Source organism: Penaeus japonicus, unplaced genomic scaffold, assembly GCF_977035675.1.
Source record: "Penaeus japonicus unplaced genomic scaffold, GWHDUDI00000001_assembly GWHDUDI00000020, whole genome shotgun sequence".
Taxonomy (NCBI): domain Eukaryota; kingdom Metazoa; phylum Arthropoda; class Malacostraca; order Decapoda; family Penaeidae; genus Penaeus; species Penaeus japonicus.
This window is the reverse complement of record NW_028234422.1, coordinates 27177294-27189793: the sequence shown is the minus strand read 5'-3', so window position 1 is coordinate 27189793 and position 12500 is coordinate 27177294. Positions and strand designations below refer to the sequence as shown.

Sequence of the window (12500 nt, the reverse complement as noted above, 5' to 3'; positions counted from 1 at the left end):
AGAAAGAGGAGAGAGAGGAGAGAAAGGAGAGAGAGGAGAGAAAGGAGAGAGAGGGAGAAAGGGAGAGAGAGAGAGAGAGAGAGAGAGAGAGAGAGAGAGAGAGAGAAAAGGAGGGAGGGAGAGGAATCGGGAGGAGAGGTAGAGAGAGGAGAAAGAGGAGAGAGAGAGAGAGCGAGAGCGAGCGAGGTTGGGGGGGAAAGGGTAAGAGTTGTAGGAAAGGAAGAGGGGGAATGAGAGAGTTAGGAAGGGAAGAGGGACACGGAGGGGATGTGGCAGAGAGTTTAAGCATGAAAGAGAGGGAGGGAGAAGAGGAGGGGGATAGGACGATGGTGGGTAGAAGAGAGTGAAAAGAGGAATTTAAATTCATTCACTGTGCCCGCATTGTATTTTCCTCATTCATGGAAGCCCATTCTTTCGCCTGTTAGTATCACTGTGGGAAAGTGGCATTTGTGAGAAGAAAGGTGGGAGGAATGGAGGGGGGGGAGGAGGGAGAAAGAGACGAGGGAAAAGGGAGAGAAAGGGGAAGGACAAAGAGCCGAATTGAATCTTTGAGAGAGAGAAAGAGATAAAAGTGGAGAATATGAGAAGAGAGAGAAAGACCAGGCAGAAAAAAAACAAGAAACGTGTGAAGAGGAAGAGCAGATATAAATAAGCAATGCAGAATGAGGAAGAGACACGGAAACGTGAAGGGACAGGAACGTCAAGAATTCGGGAGAGGGGCGAGAGGAGAGGAAATGGGAAGAAGTATTACGCGAGAAGGAAGGGAAGGAAAATGCGAGAGGAGGGAAAGGCGAGAAGAGATAGTAGAGGAAGGGGAGTGACTGGATGCTGCCTGGTTGTCTGGTTAGTTATTGAATTGGAGAATGAAAATGGGAAGAATACAGACACTTACACATGCAAGTGCATATCGGTCTTTCTCTCTCTCTCTCTCTCTCTCTCTCTCTCTCTCTGTATATATATATATATGTATATGTATATATACTGTATATATATATATATATATATATATATATATATATATATATATATATATATATATATATATATATGTATATATGTATATATACAGAGAGAGAGAGAGAGAGATCAGATTAGCTATCCATCTAGTCTAGGGAAGATATGTAAAAACTAAGTTGATATAAAGAGAGATAGCGAAGGGAGGAAGCAAAGGAAATAAACAAGGACTATGAGAAGGAGGTAGCGATAATATATGCTAATATAGTCACCAAGAAATACATAAATAAGCGAAAACCGATTATGAAACAGAAGAAAAACTAACATAAAAGAAAAGGGAGGCTTAAAGGTTTATCCCAGAACCAGAGAACAACAAAAGGACGAAATAGAAAAAGGGGAGTGAAGGAAAAGAGAAGAAACGCGCCATAGACGAAGCAGATAAGATGAATAAATGTGAGGATTAGGAGACAGCCGCGATTATCCCGGGATTGCGCAAGGAAAGACGAGCGAAAAGCGTCATGCGATGGACGCTTCGGCGAAGACATAAGAAGTTCGTAATGCGCTTCCCGTTTTTTTTTTTTTTTTTTTTCCTTCTTTTCCTTTTTTTTCTATTATTTTAGTTGAAGAGTAACAAGATTTTTTTAAAATGAGGATGTGTTTTATTTTTATCTATTTTTATTTATTTATTTTTTTTACTGTTTTACTGATTTTTCGATGGTATTGCCTCCACCGAAGAGGTAGGTAAAACTCATTGGATATTTAATCGTTTTTTGTCGTTAGGATTACCCGAAAGCTTACTGGTGGGATGTGATGATTATTTATGGGTGGTTTGACCCTGGCTCAGTTTATTAGATTTTGGGTAGTGAAGCGGATCAACGTACAGAGCCAATACGATCCAAGTAGAAGATCTCTCGCCGGTGTGGTTCGTCATAGAAAATGGGTAGCCGGTGATTTTTTTAATTTTTTTTAGCCTCGCGTGTTTTTTTCTTTTTTTTTCTGAGCGGTCATGGTGGGATGACTGTTGTCTTGTTATAGGTGTTGTTGTCATTACTATTAATATTAGTGCTACCTTTATTAGTTATAGTTGTAGTAGTAGTTATATTTGTAGTGGTAGTAGTAATTTGTAGTAGTAGTGGTAGTAATAGTAGTAGTATTAGTAATGAAAATAGTAATAGAAGCAATAGTACTAGTAGTAATAGTAGTAGAAGTAGTAGTAGGAGTACAAGCAGCATTGCTATCAATATTCGGGGTAAGGAAGAAAGAAGGGGAGATGGAGGAGAAAAGGGAGGGTGAGGGAAGATGGGAAAAAGGAAAGGAATAGGGAAGGAAAGATAAAGGTTAAGAAGGCGGGAAAAAGAAGGGGGCGGAGGGTTGGGGGGGGGGGTGTCGGGAGGGAGAGACAAAAAGACAAAAAGGAGAAATATTTGTCTCCATCGTATAATTGAAACTGACGGGAAAGAAAAAAAGGGAAGAATGTAAATACGTGTATATTAAAATATCATCATCATTAGAAGTAGATCGCCGAGATTTTTTGTTCAAGACCTTCATGGGGAGAAAAAAAAGAAGATTTTTTTGTTGTTTTTTAGGGATCGGAGAAAAAATGGGAATCTTCCCCTGGACCCCCCCCCAAAAAAAAAAAAAAATGCTTCTCCAAACAAATTATAATCTTTACATATTAAAGAAGGGTAATTACTGATGGGTTAGAGGGAGAGGGAGTGGGAGACGAAGAGGGAGAGAGAGAAGGGGAGAGAGAAGGAGAGGGAGAGAGAGAGGGAGAGGGAGAGAGAGAAGAAGGAGAGAGAGAGGGAGAGGGGGAGGGAGAAAGAAAGGGAGAGGGAGAAGGAAAAGGAGAAGGAGAAGTAGAAGTAGAAGGGGAAGTAGAAGAAGGAGAAGGAGAAGGAGAATGAGAGTGAGAATGAGAATAAGGTGAGAGAGAGAGAGAGAGAGAGAGAGAATGATTAAATAAAATATAATAAAAATAAAGCAATGGTATGTAATGCAGAAATGTTGAAGATTCTAAACTAATAGTATAGCTAACATAAATTCATAAGTTATATAATGAGACTTTAGCGAAGGACAATAAGAAAATAAAACTAATTCGAATAATGTAAAAAAAAATGCATATAAATAAGAATAAGACAACACGAACATAATGTTTCAAGAAACAGAAGCGCGTAATGACAAAAACAGAAAATTGTAAGAAAAAAAAAACGAAAAAAAGGGGTAAAACAAAAAAAAACAAAAAACAATTTGGAAAGCGCCGAAATAGGCCCCCCATGGAGACGGTGTGGGTCCGGGGGTAAGAGGTGGTATAGGTAAGAATTGGGGGGTTGGGGTGAGGAGGGGGGGGGTCAGAGGTGTGTAGGGTTTAACCGTACGAGTTAATCACAGTGTGGGGTTCACGGGTGAAGGTGCGAGCACTGGGCAGGTGAGACGAAGGAAGCAAGGAAGGGGAAACGAACGAATAAAAGAGGGAATAGAATGCTAATGGAGAGGGGAGGAAATTGGAAGCGAAGAGGGAGAATAGGAAGAAGGGGGGGCGGGGGTTTCGAGGATAGGTGCTGAGTGGAGAACTATCCGAGTGGAATAATTCAATGTAAAGGAGGAAGTGACAATGCTATATTGGGGAAGGGACGATCGCTGTGCAAAACTCATTGGAGGAATACTGATGGGATGAAATATTCGCAACGATATTTTTATATATCATACACGTACGCCCGTGAATATATATGCTCTAATTCTGCGTAAACGTAAAGCTAGAGTTGAGTATTATAAAACTCATCGGGAACGAAATGACGCTATGCCAACATCAACTCACTACCTCTAAACAAACGTAAAAGAAAGAAAAAGAGACGAAACGGATGGGAAAACAGCGCTCACGGTGATCAAATGTCTGTACTTTAATCTAATCATCTATTCCACTTCCTCCGTATCCGCAGAAACGGCGAGCGAAAATAATAAATGCAGGTGTTGGACCTCCATTGGTTGGGGAGTTGAAGCGGTGCACATGTCTTCCTTCTTGAGGTCTTTACCCACCTACAGTCAGCTGATCTCGAGATGCCTAGTGCCGGACTTTCGGCGTATTATTTCCCGTCCGGCTGATGGACCTATGTGGTTGCGGGAACGTGGGTTGATTTGGGGGGTATGTGTGTGTGTCGGAGGAAATGGTTTTGGGATAGGGAAGGGTGTGGGAATTAGGTTGAAAAATGGGTGGTCTTAAATGGCGAAGTGGCATCGAAGGTTCAGGACGGGTTGCCCACACGTCCAGTCTTCAGTGTTCTTTCGGAAGGCGTGGTGTTAGGAACCCACGCCGGGTGAGGTCGTCACAAGTGCACACGTGTTTTGTTCTAACTTACACCGAGACAAAGAGATACCATGTGATTCAGATAAGTCGCGCAAACAAAAGAGAACACCGAGAGTACAGCTATTCAGATCAGAGTCATGGCAACACGCCCCAACGAGTAAGAAAAGAAAATGATTTTTGTGAAAGGGGTAAAAAATCTTGTTGGTCCGTAAGAGCACAGTATATGTACATGGGAAGGCGTTCGGGGTGGCAGTGTTGTTTTTGCTTGGCTTGTGTGTGTGAAATTCGCATGTGATTCGAGGAGCTATTGGTGTCAACAGCGAAGGGAAGCCAAAGCCGGGAATTCGTCTTAGATGGCTGTTTTACGCTACACTTTAGCAAAATGGTAAGTGAAGGAAATAAAGCAAGGGGGGGATAGGTAGGAGAGTGACCGATAAGCAAGCGGAGGAGACAGAGTTAGGGAGAGTTTTTTTTCTCTTTTACGTTGCTTTTCATCTTATAGTTTGTCCTTCTGGCTCTACGTTTTTGAACACATGTATGCAATCAGAATACGTACATGCACACCAACGCGCACACACACACACACGCACGCACGCACACACACACACACACACACACACACACACACACACACACACACACACACACACACACACACACAGAGAGAGAGAGAGAGAGAGAGAGAGAGAGAGAGAGAGAGAGAGACGCACGCACACACATACTCATTTACTCACACGCAAGCACATCCAAACAGGTCTGAACACGGTTATCCAGTGAGTGCATGTTGTGGCAAGTTGCAGAGAGAGAGAGAGAGAGAGAGAGAGAGAGAGAGAGAGAGAGAGAGAGAGAGAGAGAGAGAGAGAGAGAGAGAGAGAGAGAGAGAGAGAGAGAGAGTTACCGTTTCCCTCGTTTGTGTATTTTAGCTAGACTCACTACGGAAGCTGAATGCTATATAAACTTTACCGCTGATATTTAAAGGTCATATTTTGATGATAACAGCGAAACGATGATGATGATAACAATGATTGCATCAAGAATTGCGAAAATAATAATCTCTCTCTCTCTCTCTCTCTCTCTCTCTCTCTCTCTCTCTCTCTCTCTCTCTCTCTCTCTCTCTCTCTTTCTCTCTCTTTCCCTCACTCCCTAACCCTCCTCCTCCCTCCCTCCCTTCCTTCCTCTCCCTCTCCCTCTCCCTCCCTGCCTTCCTCCCTCAATCGCCCTTGAGATGGAAAAACAACAGCATGAAGCCCTTCGATGCACAGGCCAAACACCTTCCGAATAAGAAGAAAAAAAAAGCTTTACCTTGAACCCCCAGCCTTAAGTGGCCATGTGTATACGAGTTGTTAGAAGCTTATCCTTCTTGTGTTCTTTCTCTCTCTCTCTCTCTTGTCTGTCTGTGTTTGTCTGTTTTGGGTATGGATTTTGATCTATCTTCTACCTTGTCTTTTGTATATTTATGTATTTTTTAAAATTTTCTATTCTATCTTTCTCTTCCTATTTCTCTCTCTCATTCACTCTCTCTCTCTCTCACTCACTCACTCACTCACTCTCTCTCTCTCTCTCACTCTCTCACTCTCTCACTCTCTCTCTCTCTCTCTCTCTCTCTCTCTCTCTCTCTCTCTCTCTCTCTCTCTCTCTCTCTCTCTCTCTCTCTCTCTCTCTCTCTCTCTCTCTCTCTCTCTCTCTCTCTCTCTCTCTCTATCCCTCTCTCTCTCTCTCTATCCATCTATCTATCCATCTTTTTACCTCGGTTTATTAGTTAGGAAACAGAGCCACGTACAGTGTTACTGACGGATTGCGGTCAAGATTTATGAGTGTGTTGACCGTAACTCAGGAATCAAATGTTCAGAACCTTGTAGTGAACAAGGATAGATGAGTGGATTCTGTGATAGATGTGTGTGGATATTAATCATGGTAACGAGTCGCTGTGTAGAGTAGATTGTCGTTGATGTGGATAAGTTACGAGTAGATTTTTTGTGGTAGATGAGGGTAGATTATAAGTGGATTTTCGGTTGATGAGTAGACTTTGGGGGTATATGAAGATTAACAGTGGATTACTGTGGATGTTTGTGGTAGATTAATAAAAAGTAGATGTGGGTTGATTAAGGAATGCTCTTGATTGCTGGCTCTAACGGAAGAGATAATGACCCTAGCAACAATAATGATAATAAGACTCATGATCGCATGAATAATTGAAATTATGATGATAACAAATGCGAATGACAGATACGAATGACGATGATGTATGATAACAACAGCAATGATAATTAATGTTTGTATAACAACGGCATCGGTGAAATATCCGAGATCATGTCGGCCTTCCAGTGCATGGCAATGTTGTTAAACAATGATGATGAAATTTGATAACAACGATCACGATGAAAATAGTAACGATAATGCTAGTAATTATAGCAGTGATGATAATAGGACTAAGAAGAACCAATCAAAATCAATTATAATGCAATTATGCTAAAAGGATAACTATAATTGCAGAAATGATCATAACAATAACAAAGATATGGAAAACAAGAGCTGATAAGAACAACGATATCCGTTAATGGCAATGTTTAGTCAACGGTCAAGTCGATCTGTCGGTCCATCGGCTTCGAGTCCCGAGTTCAATTGACAGGAAACCCAGACAAACGCCGTTTCCTGTCGCGAAACGTGTACTAGGTTAGACTAGCTGCCGCGGCTGTCGATCACGGGCTTTTGTTAAGGGAGATTAGACCTTCAGGCGCCGTGGCCGAGGGGTGGCACGGTGACAGTGAGTCGCTTGTAGTATGTAAGGTCACGAATCCGACAAAAAAAGGAAGACTAGAGACAAATAATGAGAATTAGTAGGAGGAGGAGAAAGAAGAGAAGGAGAATCCGATAATCATTTGCAATTCTTTTAATTGATTTGTTTTCCCTTTTTATTAAATCTCCCGCTCTCTAGCTCTTCCTCCAATTCCCTCTTTTTTCGCTCTCCGTTTTCATCAAGGTTGAAGAAAACGGGATTTTTTTTCTTCTCGCCTGCGTTGCCGTGTCACTTTTCGCACAGGCTTTGAGTTCAGTGTGACCTTCGGGAAGGAGACGCTTCGTGGCGTAGAAGATGTCGAGAGGATTTCGCAAAGACGAAGGGACGACCTCTCGGATTGGGGGGGTGGGGGTGTATGTGGATGTGTGGATTGGAGAGGAAGAGAGCGTATCCACATGTGTTTGTGTGTGTGTGTGTGTGTGTTTGTGTGAGAAAGAGGATGCATGTGTGCATAAGCGCGCGCGCGTATGTGTTTATGGGTGTGTGTGAGAGAGAGTATATTTGAGTGTGTGCGTGTGATTATAATATGTACATATCAATGCATATACTTCTTTTTGCAAGGAAGTAAGCATGCATGAACGCGCCATAAAGAATAACGGTTAGGCATAATATTGCTTCTTAACTGTTGTATTATTGTTCTTCTGCTGTATAATAGAATCGTTTGTATGAGCAACCGTGAGCCGCACGCCGAGCAGGTTCGACAAGGCCCTTCTTGAGGGATCACTGGCCGACGTCTTAGAAGGAGGGAAGGAGGGGGCAAGAGGGGGGAGGGGGAGATGGGGGCAGCGTCTCCCTAGAGATAAAAGTATGGGGCTGGTATCCTTGTTAATGTTTATTTTTGATTAGTTTCTTTATGTGTGGTGCGATGAAGGGAAGGAGGAGGGGTCATAGGATACGTCTTACGGTGTGTTGCAGTGCATCCCCATACCATACACGCATGTATCTCCTCCGCTCATTTCCTTCCGCTTTTTCGATCTATCTATTTATCTACATCCCTCTCTCTTTATCTATCTACACCTCTGTATCAGTCTATCTACGTCTCTCTAACAATTTATCTACATCTCCTCTCTCTCTCTCTCTCTCTCTCTCTCTCTCTCTCTCTCTCTCTCTCTCTCTCTCTCTCTCTCTCTCTCTCTCTCTCTCTCTCTCTCTCTCTCTCCCTCCCTCTGCAGAGGTGTTACCACCCTTATCACAAACGCCAACGCTGCAAGGGCCGTCGGGAGGGCGCTGGTTCCTTTGGCCGGAAGTGGTCTGTCTTCAGGAGCTGTTGTCGACGGGAACGAACACCCGGAGAAGCGTGTCTACGATTCGACGCGGTGTTCGCTCGCGGGAGGGAGAAAAAAGCAGCGCGGTGTTGAAAGCCACAATTACGCTTGGCGATTATGTTTATGATCTATGTTTTTCGATGTTTCCTATTGGTGTTGTAATGATAATGTTTAAGGGTCGTCGGAGATAGGGAGTTGTGATTTATACAGCGATAGTGATGGATTGCAGTGTTTCATTCCGGAAGTGTTGCTTTGGGAGGAGAAATTGCAGGGTTTAAGTTTCATCGGTTACTCAGCATATCGAGATAATGCAATGTTTGCCAGGTGCAAGTAGTCCCCGCAGACTGGCGAAAGGCTGAGAGCTGAAGAGGCGAGCATGACCTGACCTTGTATTGACCTGACCTGTCGCCCGCATTCATGTCTCGTCACATTTTCTGCTTATAGGCCTACATCAAAACAAGATGTCTTTGTATGTAAAACGTTTTAGTTACGCCTTTTTTTTTGCAGTGAGCATTGTACCCTACCATTTTCGTACATCAGACTGAGCCTCCCATTTGATGCAGCGTACACAATGTACTCTTCTTTGTACTGTATTTATTGTATCCTATTTTCATTGGAAATTATTGCATTCCTCTTTTTTATTAAGTATATATTTTAAGTCCTCTGATATACTTTACAGACTGAACTGTTTTTGTATACCCCTATTATGTAGTGTATCCAGAGCAACATGTATTGAACAACTTTTTTTCAAATAACAGTCATTACATCATCTTTAGTACATAATTTATATGTCCACCTATAATGTAGAACCATTTCACTTTTATTTTTTATCCCATTTTAATACATATACATTACACCCTTCTCCCTTTTCATGCAGGATACACGCCCCCCTCCCTCCCACATCCATTTCCCACAATATACATGGCACTCTCCACCCCCTAATCCTCATATTATACATCACTTTCACTCCCTTCTTTTCTACAAGACCCCATCTCGAAAGTACTCCCCACGTTATATCTAAGTCACCCCCCTCCCCACTCCTCTTCCCCTTCCCCTTCCCTTTCCCCCTCCCCTTTCCTCTTCCTCCTCCACCTCCCCTCTTCCTCCTTCCCCCTCCCCTCTCCCCCCCCCCCACGCAGCCTGCCAGCGCCTGCAGCATACCAAATACCCCAGCATGAGCCCGGGGTAGTGCCACTGACCAGCAGTTACCGGTCTTTAGGAGTCGGGCGAGGTCCAGGCGCGGGGCGGTGAATGGACATTTTACTCACTCCCGACCCCGCTTGGAGGAACCCCAGCCCCCCCCTCTCCCTCCTTCTCACCCCCTAGTCCTTCATCCCCCTCTCCCTCTCACCCCCTAGTTTGCCCCCCACCCCCCCCGTCCATGCAGCCACCCAATCGTCAGCCTTCAGCGTCGTGAGAGAGAGGAGGTTCCGAGGCTGATTATTTTCGTGGGCGTGGGCGTAAGGGGGAGGGAGGGGGGTTAAGATGGAGGGATGTGGGCGTAGGAAGGTGTAGGGGGTGAAGGTGGAGGGGGTGGGGGTGGATAGGAGAAAGATTGTTCTTTCATAAAAATAAATGAGCTTTCGTTTCGGTGATTGGTTCGTAGTTGTTGGGAGAGGTTGCGGTGGGGGGGGGGGGGTCACGGCGATATTTTCATTGCATTCACACGGGCAGGCGGGCACACGCATGCACTCACGCATGTATGCACGCACGTAAGCACGCACAGCCGTACTCAGTTGCGCTCAACACTGGTAGAGGTAGATGGAACAGATGCATAATTACACACATAATTACCTATTATACACACACATACACACACACGCATCTCTCTCTCTCTCTTTCTCTCTCTATATATATGTATATATATTTTTATACATATATTTGTGTTTATATATATAATATATATGTATACAAATGTATACATATACATATATATATACATATACATATATATATGTATATGTATATTTATACATATATGTGTATATATATGTACATATATATATATACATATACATACACACATGTACATATGTATATATACATATATGTATATATATACACACACACACACACATATATATATATATATATATATATATATATATATATATATATATATATACTGTGTATATATATGCATATGTATGTGTGTATGCACCTCAACTTGAAGTCAAATTTATCAAAGAGCTAGCGAAAGCAAAGCGGATATTTCACCACAACAAATAGACGCCTTCATCTGGCAAAGCGCTTTGAACTGCTGCCACCTGTGAGCTCATTGTGGAAACCCGCGAATCAAACCGGATGGAACGAATTCTGGGTTCCAGGAACTCCCGCCGGTTATTTACTCTCGCACGCGCCCGCACACTCCTGCACGCTCGCACGCACACGCATAAATACGTACATGCACTTGCTGAGGAGTTGCTGCCGGTAAATAAGCCTTCGGGGATTATTTAAGTGAGAGAGTAAAGAGTAAAGAATAAAGAATGAAATGTAAAAGAGAGGAAGAAAGAAATAGATAAGTAAATAAATAAAGAGACAAGCGCATATACCTGTGAAGAGGAGGAGTGGGGTGGGGAGGAGGAGACGAGGTCAAAAAATAAAGAAAATAAAGAGGGAGGGGGGAAAAAATCCGATTGGAAGGAGGACACAATGACTTTGCCGAGAGTTCCCGCGTGTCTTAGTGGGTCATTGAAAGATCAAGATGTCCCGGAGGCGTTGTATTGGAACCCCGTGGAATACAGATGAGGTTCGTGTTCGTCATCTGCGGGGCGGGAGGGAGGCGTTTCTTGGGGGGGGGGGGCGACGACGCAAAGCCGCCCCCCCCACCCGCACGCCCATCCCTCTTCACCCGTCGTTGGCAAAAAAGGACACCTCCCAATAACTGTCTCTTTCTCTCTTTCTCTCTTTCTCTCTCTATATACTTGAATATATATTAATGTGTGTGTGTATGAGAGAGTGTATATGTATGCCTGTGTGTTAGTATGTGTGTGCGTGCGCGCGCGCATTTTGTTAAAGTGATTTTTTTATTAGCATTGATATATATTAGTTTTTTTTTTTCTTACTATTTCTCTTGTTAATGCTATTTATTATTGATATTGTTACTACCACTACGACCATAAACATTGCTATTATTATTGTTATTGTTGTAGCTAATTGTTATGATTGCAATTCGTTATGTTGTTATTATTACCTTCGCGGATTGTGATTAATTCTTTATGGATGAGGTGTCTAGCCCAGGGAGCAATAGATTAGATTTCGGGGTCCACTTGATCTGCGTTTGGACCTACTGGGAAATTAATGGATTAAAGCAGGGTCGACAACCGTTTGGGATCTGAGTGACTGCCGTATGGATTTCTTGTTTTCATGTAACAGCCTCCTCGCTTGCCAAAAGTGTTTATATATATACCCATACATACATATATATATATATATATATATATATATATATATATATATATATATATATGTGTGTGTGTGTGTGTGTGTGTTGTGTATGTATCGAATATATATATATATATATATATATATATATATATATATATATATATTGCCTTTACCAACAGGATAAATGATCTTACAATGATGAAAAAAAAAACTTCATTTTGAAATTAATATTACTACTACTTCAGAATATACATACCTAGATAGATATCGGTCATTTCACATTTGCTTGCTAATAAAAGAGAAAAATAAAACTATTACCATGTGAAAAGTATTTTCTAATATGCACGTGGCGCGCCCTAGTCACCTGCCTCACGTGCCCCGCTTGGTGCGCGTGCCAAGGGTTGGTGACCCCGGGATTAAAGCACTCCTCGTTCTGTGTGCTTTCTCGTTATTTTTGTTTTTATGTGAAATGTTTTCGTTTAGTTGTTTTTATCAGTGATAGTAGTGTTGGTTATATTTTCATATACATTTTTTAAGTCTGTTTTTTTATCATTATTATCATCATTATTGTCATTTTTGTCTAATTATTTCCTCTTTTCTTTATTATTCACTTAAGTTCTACAGAACATAACCACCTCTATTGTCCTTTTGCTAGACCGTATTTATAATCCCTATTTCCCTTCCTCAATAGCTATGACCCTCCCTCCCCCTTCCCTGTCATCGGTTCCTCCAGTTATAGATTTGGATAACCTAATCTCTGACAGGAGTAACCTATTCTCTTCCTCCTATTTGC

At 42.3% G+C, this 12500-nt stretch overlaps 1 protein-coding gene across 5 annotated transcripts in view; it reads left to right on the top strand.

Moving 5' to 3' along the window:
- The window catches only part of LOC122252127 (uncharacterized), a 302966-nt gene that overhangs the window by 128613 nt on the left and 161853 nt on the right, over positions 1–12500 (top strand). For 2 of the 5 annotated variants that reach the window (XM_086548236.1, XM_086548237.1), the window contains exon 1: positions 4221–4643. The exons of 1 other annotated variant lie outside the window; for it this stretch is intronic. The gene's annotated coding sequence lies outside the window, so the exon portion shown is untranslated. Of the gene's footprint in view, positions 1–4219; positions 4644–12500 lie in introns of those variants that run through there. 2 more of the 5 variants (XM_086548240.1, XM_086548239.1) reach the window with 2 other exon arrangements.